A 7,237-nucleotide genomic window follows, 5' to 3' on the forward strand; every position below is an offset into this window, starting at 1 on the left:
CCTTCCTTCCTTCCTTCCTTCCTTTCTTCCATTCATTCATTCATTCCTTCCATTCATTCATTCATTCATTCATTCAATGAGAGCCTTCGTCTAACGTTGTTTCGTTGAAGGTTCTCCATGTTTCCAATGGACATGGAGAAAAGCCTTCCAGCCGTTGAGAGCGGCCACTGAAATGCCAAGGAAATCGGCACGTTGTAGATGACCGAATATCCTGAGGGGTGGTAGGAGAAAGGGGGGGGGGGGGTGAGGGGGGGGTGGCGCAGTGAGGAATAGTAAAAAAAATAACTCATATGCGCAAGTCAATGCTGAAACTGATTTAACGCTTGGCTACGTTACTTGGTAATAATGTATAAGAATAGTCTTTTCACTGCTTAAAAGACATTGATCAGAGTATTTTAAACATCGCGATTTTACCGTGCTGCCGAATAGCTTTGTGTATAGCAGCGGTGGGCGTGCAAGCCGCATTAACACCTGAGAAAAACGTCTCGCTCTCTAGGCAGCCGCACCTCGGAGGTGCCGAAAGGCACGATCGATGTTTCCTAAGCTACGCGTTGAGGTCAGAACAGCAATCAATCCTCCACATGCTGTGCACCGCTGTTCTCAGACCTGTACCTAAGAGCTTCGCACCTGCCTTCGAAGCCTTTCGTTATTGCTACCTCGTATATAGTCACGGATCTCCAGTGCCACGCACTCAATCGGCGTCGTTCAACGCCGAGTTTTCGTCGAGAATTTGAAGTGCTCGACTTGAAACGCTACACAGAGCCAAGAGTGCGTTGTCGCATGCGTGCCTGCCGTATGGCGCGCTGTCGTCTTGCGTCACTTGACGCGTGCTTGCTTCGTGACGTCCCGTCTGCGCCTATGGGTACAAAAGGACGTCTGCCGCCGGCTACATTCCTGTCGTCGCGTGCGTATTTTCAAGTATCTTTTTGTTGTCTGTTGCAGCAAGCAGGCCCGTCTCATGCCTGGAAACAAAAAAAAAAATACTTTCCTTTCTTCTTTTTACTGCTGTCAGAACACTTTCCTGTCTTTTCTATTCTTCGGTGTATCGCGTTTTTATGTATTTTGAGTAATTGGTGGGCGCTTTCGACTGCAAGTTCGCGCAACGAGTTCGAGTGTCTTTTGCTTGTGACATTCGATTCACAGCGCATGCACAGTTAGGAGTCTTGCGCTTCCAGAGGTCCTGGAGGGGAGGGGGTGTGTGCTCCCCCCCCCCCCCCCCCCCCCCCCCAATTTTTTTAGATCCCTTCCCTTCCGGTCTCCAACTGCTTTCACTCGGATCAGATTTCTGACAATTTAAAGGTTTCAGTTATAGGACGCTATAATGTAAAGCGCAGTGGTGCTGACCTGGTTGGCTTTGTACCCAGTTGCAAAGCACTTCGTATGAGCAACCTAAACGATCGTGTCCCAACAGAAGTCGACTCTCTCTGAACCCTGTTCATGAGCATGATTAGCAGCATTTAAACAGACTATGCGCAAGCCTTTTTAATGCAATCGATCGCTCCTTGCGTGTACATCTGTAAAGCTACCAATTTATACTCAAGTTTTATATGCATTAACAGAAATACCTTTGAACAGTGCAAAATAAGATAAATAAAAACAAAATACAAAGTGTATGTAAATAAACATGAAATAAAAATAAAACAAACTCGAAATCTCTCCCCCCCCCCCCCTCCCACTCAAAAAAAATTCCGGAGTCCCTGCTTGTTTCGTTCTAATTCGCCTTCTTTTCCATATCTGTTGTATGACGCTCCATAAAAATGCCTCTCATGGAACCTAACTTTTTCTCCGATGCAATCCTATGCCCGTTTTTCGCAGTTGTAAAAAACAAACTTGGAGCCGTGACGTAAACAAGTGTTGTTATTTTTTTGCACTGGCATTCACGTTCCAGCACATGGTGCTCTTTAGTTGAGTCACACTTACTATCTTCTTCTGTCGCGAAATCGAAACCGTATCGAAAGTGACATATTTGCGCTTGGTATGTGGTTGTGCCCGCTGCGCGGCACAGTTGACTTTAACTGTATAGATCACTTCTGTGTTACGTGCACATGGGGACAAAAGTTTCTAGGACGCGTGAGTCGCAACCGAAGCATTGAACTTTGTGTAGATGAGTCACGCTCGCGTTCATTAATCTGCGCTGGTAGACACGGAAATGACGCAGCTGCTGACAAGCATGGCTCCTGTGGGCCTAAATCACTTCCCGAGCTTCTTAAGAGAATTTGTCCCCGACGGCCTGTCCCTTCTGAGTATTGCTGAGCTGACAAATTTCCTCTATAGAACAGTGTTCTTGAATGGTCAAAATCTTTAGGGGAATCCCCCAAGGTGGAGTAAATTTGTACTAAGGGAGTAACTACTCATTGGCATCCACCCAAGCGAAGTTATACGGCGACAAAGGAAAGCTACTGGCTACTGTTCCCACTTCGAGTTATATATCAATTCGCTCTCGCCCTATACCATAAGTTTGCCGGCCCGGTTATCTCAGTTGGTAGAGCGAGTGCTCCGGTGAATCAGTGGTCCCGGGTTCAAACTCCGGACCAGGACGAATTTTTCTTTAACTACAACTTTGACAGAAAGCTGTTTAGCTTTCCTCTGTAGCCGTATGGCGGCGCTTGGGTGGATGACAATGAGTAATTACTCCCTTATTACAGTGTTCTTGAGCGACGGGCTTCTAACCTGTTTGACAGAGAGATGGTTCTCCTGCTGCAGTGCTCAACTGTAATTTAAATAAGTATACCTTTAAGTGGTGTCTGAGTGTACTTGAGAGACAGAGAAAAACATTTATTGAAATCTCAATGAGATTAGCGGTGGGCCGTCGTCTTCATCGTTGCCGTCTGGCCTCTTCGCAAGGTCGGGCCCCTATTCCAGGGCTCCGCTGAGTCTTGCTGCTTCGCATGCGTGCTGCACAAGGGCCCCTTGGCTGTGAGCTCGCTGCTGGTGAGCAGACCCTCCCATTGCTCCGCACTCGGGGTTGTGAGTTTGTGGAATGCATAATTGCGTTTGCACTCCCATGTAATGTGGTATAGCGTGGGGGTTGCCCTGCACCACGGGCATGTGTCCCTGAATTGTGTAGGGTACTTGAAATCATTTTTCAACGCCAGGAGAGAAGTTCACATTGCGTCATGGACAAACTAAGCCCATGGCGAAAAAAAAATTAAGCGAAAAAACTAATTCCCCCCCCCCCCCCGCCCCCTATGCACAACATGCATAACTTTTATCCCGCAGAAAATCCCGCAAGCAGTGAAACCTCTACAAAGCTGACTGATATCATAGGCCGACTTACATTACTCCAGTACTTTGTGTTTTCAGTGCGCGGGTAGAAACTACAGCTAATCGATGATCGATAGCCTGCGCAAAATGAAAGGATCGAAAACCGCACATGTCGCCGCATAAAGCATACGCGATCAGTCATTCAAGGAACCCCGATATCGATCACCCAGCAGGAAGCCATTACCAGCAAGGACTGTGTGCTCTTACATAGAAGCGACCGAAGAATGCGACCATCCGCCAGACAGCCGCACTCGCGCCTCGACACACGACGCGTGGTCCAAAGGAAGATCAAATAGAGACAGATCGTCGACACTGTCGGCGTACACATACGCACGCTTTGCCCAGCCAGAGGACGATGATTCTCGAACCCTTTCACTTGAGGTCGCGTTCATTCACGGGTGCTTTTACACAGCTGGCGGCGACTGAAAAGGAAAAACAAATAATGAAAAGAACGCGCGGCGAGGACCTCTTTTTTTGGATCGTCTCTTCCCCGCCGCTGTACATCACCCCGCTTTTTCCTTCCCTCCATTTCATTCTTCCTTTTCTGTTCCCTCTGCTTGTTTCGTAGGCCTCCTCGATAAGGCCGTGCCAAGGAACTTGATCGCGCGGACCCCCCTGACAGCAGAGGCACGCCGGGGTTCCCATTCGCCAGCAGGCCAGCCGCAAAGCTGCTTCGCCCGCGGGCTCTGCCTTCGTGGTCCCGTCCGCCCGTCTGCGCACCTTTACCTCGAACCACAGAGGGCGCACCCGTGGTGAGTCCGAGTTCACGTTTCCTTCAGCCGCGTCTACGGGAGGGCTTTAACTGGTCGGTGCTACACTGACATACGGCGCGAGGGAGAAAAAAATAAAAGCAGCAAGGACAACTGCCGACTCCCCTCAAAATGTGGTATACAGTGAAGATGGCCGCCGTGGTGGTCTAGTGGCTGCAGTGCTCTAGCAAAGGCTATGTACCACAACACTGCATTGTCCATAGGTTGTCATAAAGTTGAAGCTTGGACCAGTAAGTTCTACATTAGCGGAACAGCGTTGGAGACGAAAAAAAAAATTATGCCTTGCGCTAGAGGCGTCGTGTACAGGATGTTAGTGTCAAGTGACAAGCACCACTTGGGGCAGACGGGCAGTGGCCTCAGTGACCGGTTACGAGAGCACAATGACATAATGCAATAATAGCAGTAGTGGCAATAACAATGCATGATAGCAATAATGTAGTCGGTCATCTGGGCGTCCACTGCAGACATTTCAATAAAAAAGAAAGAAGGTAAAAGAATGTTATCCAATTTTCAGCCAGTGCGAGATCTTTGCAGTAAGTCGCAACGAAACGACGAGAGACCTAATTGAAGCCCACGAAACTCACAAGTGCCACAAGTCAAATACGTAAGCACAACCTCCTTAGCATTGTCAGGCAAAGGACTTCGTTTACTGAATGCTGGACAAGAAGGAAATGGTTACAATAGTTAATACGTCACCGTTGCTCCATGCAGGGTTCTTGTCGTTTGTGTGTTGAGTGTCTATAATATATATATATATATATATATATATATATATATATATATATATATATAAAAGTTGTGGTAAAGCCTAAAAAAATCAGCTGTAAATCAATGCCCTGTCTCTGAATCCTTCTCCACGTCTGCGTCTTTGCGCTGTTCCGCTAATGGCATTACACAAACAAGCGATGGGGCCGCCAGGACTCGCTTGCTAATGCAATAGCGGTGCGGTTACAACAAATCACCTTTGCGAAACAGCTAAATTGAAGACAATGTGCAGAGAAAAAAACGTTTGTTGAGGCAAGGCCAAGGCCAGCTACACCCGTGAATCTGCATTTTTTTTATACGTTCTCGCATTCACGCGATTTCATGGACTTCCCCGATTTTCGTGTTCGCAACTTTTCCTGAAGTCTGTCGCTTCACTCCCCGCACTTGCCGCGCTCGTGCTCTTATGCCTGTCCATGCCTTTTGTGCGTTTCTCGCTCCAGCGCGTGTGTTCTCCGACATTCCTTTATCGATGAAAGCACGAAATAGAGGCATCGGAAACTATATGGTTACGCACGTGCTATTTTTCGTCAACCTTCCTTGCGCCGTTACTTCTTCTCAGGCTATTCAGATGCTTCAGGGCTGTTATCACTCTGGGCCGTGATTGGGGCGGTGGTGGTGAAAGCATTTATTTGAATATTGCAGAGAGGTTGCGTGGGGAGCACTCCCTAGTGGGCTGCTCCCCTTACAGTACTAGGTGGAGTCCCTTACTCAGGGACCCCATTGGTCTGGGCCGCCACTCGAGCTCGCTGAACTAGGGCTTGTTGGGCCGGTAGGTCCAGGCAGCTGAGCAGGGCCGCCTCCCAGTCCTCTCGGGTAGGGGAAGGGGTTAGGGGCGGAAGAGAAGGATTGTGTTGGCATGCCCAGACCATGTGGAACGTGTCAGCCACCTCCCCACAGAAAGAGCAGAGGCCAGAGAAAGAAGTGTCGAAATGTTAGAGCACTGCCGGGCAGAGTAGAGTGTTAGTAAAAAGTCTAAGCAGTATTCTCTCGTCCGCTTTCCCTAGCCCCTTGAGAAGAGCCGGGTACTGACGGTGCGAGTCCTGGTAATAAGCGGAGATATCTTTGAAAGTTAACATTAATTAATTAATTGGGGCGGAGGCGATGAGAAAATTCTTTGTGGCCTCCTTGATTTATGGGCGACAAGATTACACCTGAGGTGGTTAAAGAAGCATATAACGTTCGGAGTACCGGGCAAAGCACATAAAATAACTTATTTATATAGAATCGCCGAGGCTATTAAATCTTCAGTCTCAAGTAATTAAGGAACACATTCCAGGAATACGGCTGGTCTATATACGTGCTTAACGATCTGCGGAGACCAAAGGGATCTTCGCTTTTTTTCTTTATTTTTTAATACTGAAATGAATGATTCAACCACCACCACCACCATATGAGCATAATTCACTACTAGCCGCCGTAAAAAGGCTACATACAGAAAACACGGCGTAAAATGTGAACGCACGTACGCGCTGCTAAATACACCTCAATGCCGAGTTATTTGGTGCCGGTTTTCTTGAGTTTTAGATCCTGGGTAATTTGTTATTTTGCTGCAATAGCGATAATCGGCTCATTTCTCAACATCACGGCGTCGTCGTGTGAAAGCAACGAGTGAAACCTTCACACACCCACCCGCTCACCTTCCACCCCCCACTCTCCAACCCATCCATCCTCCGTAAAGCCTGCGCCCAAATCCACCCTTCAGAAGCCTCCACCTTTAGAAGCCCACGCATGGGAACTGTTGCTGCTGTTGTTGCCAGGAAGAAAGAAAAGGAAAGTGCACAGGCCTGCTCACTGGCTCAAGCCGAGCCACGCTCGCTGCCACGTGCTAAATGTAGGAGAGTTAAAGATAGTTAAAGAGAGTTAAGATAGAAAGAAAAGGCGCGCGCTAATATGCCCTGGGCCGATCCCGGAGGCAGTGCAATACCGAGCCGACCCGTGGCAGAGTGCTTCAAGACGAGCACTCCGCCATATTCCAAAAATATGTTTAATATCTTGGGTCCAAGGACCCGCAGCAGATATTAAATCAGGTATCAGATAAGATGGTGGTGGACACCACCCGGGAGTCCCTGCATGGGAACGAAAAAGTGACGGCGAAATCACCCAGAAGCGCATTATAGGAAGGTGACCAATGTAAAGCGTAAAGGCAAAAGCCCCCAGCTGTTGCACCTTCGTCGCATCGCTTCGTGTGGTCGTCAGTAAATTTTTAGTAAATTCCTTTCTTCTTTTTTTCTCGTAATTGGTGCAATTTATAAGAGCCACAAAGGGTCAGATGTTACAAGCTCAGGACCTCCATCCCATATTTGTTTTTTTTTCTATATTCTGGTGCATTACAGGATTAAACGCCTGTGTTGCTTTGAAAGCCTCGACATGTTGCCGAAAGGGAATGAGCGGCGACGCGCTATCAACATATGCAGCCCACGTGCAGGAAGTTCCAGTAT

The 7,237-nt window shown here is 48.1% G+C and overlaps 1 pseudogene; it reads right to left on the reverse strand.

Annotated features, from left to right (window-relative positions):
- Positions 1–6,689: 6,689 nt before the first annotated feature.
- LOC144130696 (U2 spliceosomal RNA) lies at positions 6,690–6,863 on the reverse strand (annotated as a pseudogene).
- Positions 6,864–7,237: the final 374 nt, after the last annotated feature.

Source organism: Amblyomma americanum, chromosome 4 (assembly GCF_052857255.1).
Source record: "Amblyomma americanum isolate KBUSLIRL-KWMA chromosome 4, ASM5285725v1, whole genome shotgun sequence".
NCBI lineage: Eukaryota > Metazoa > Arthropoda > Arachnida > Ixodida > Ixodidae > Amblyomma > Amblyomma americanum.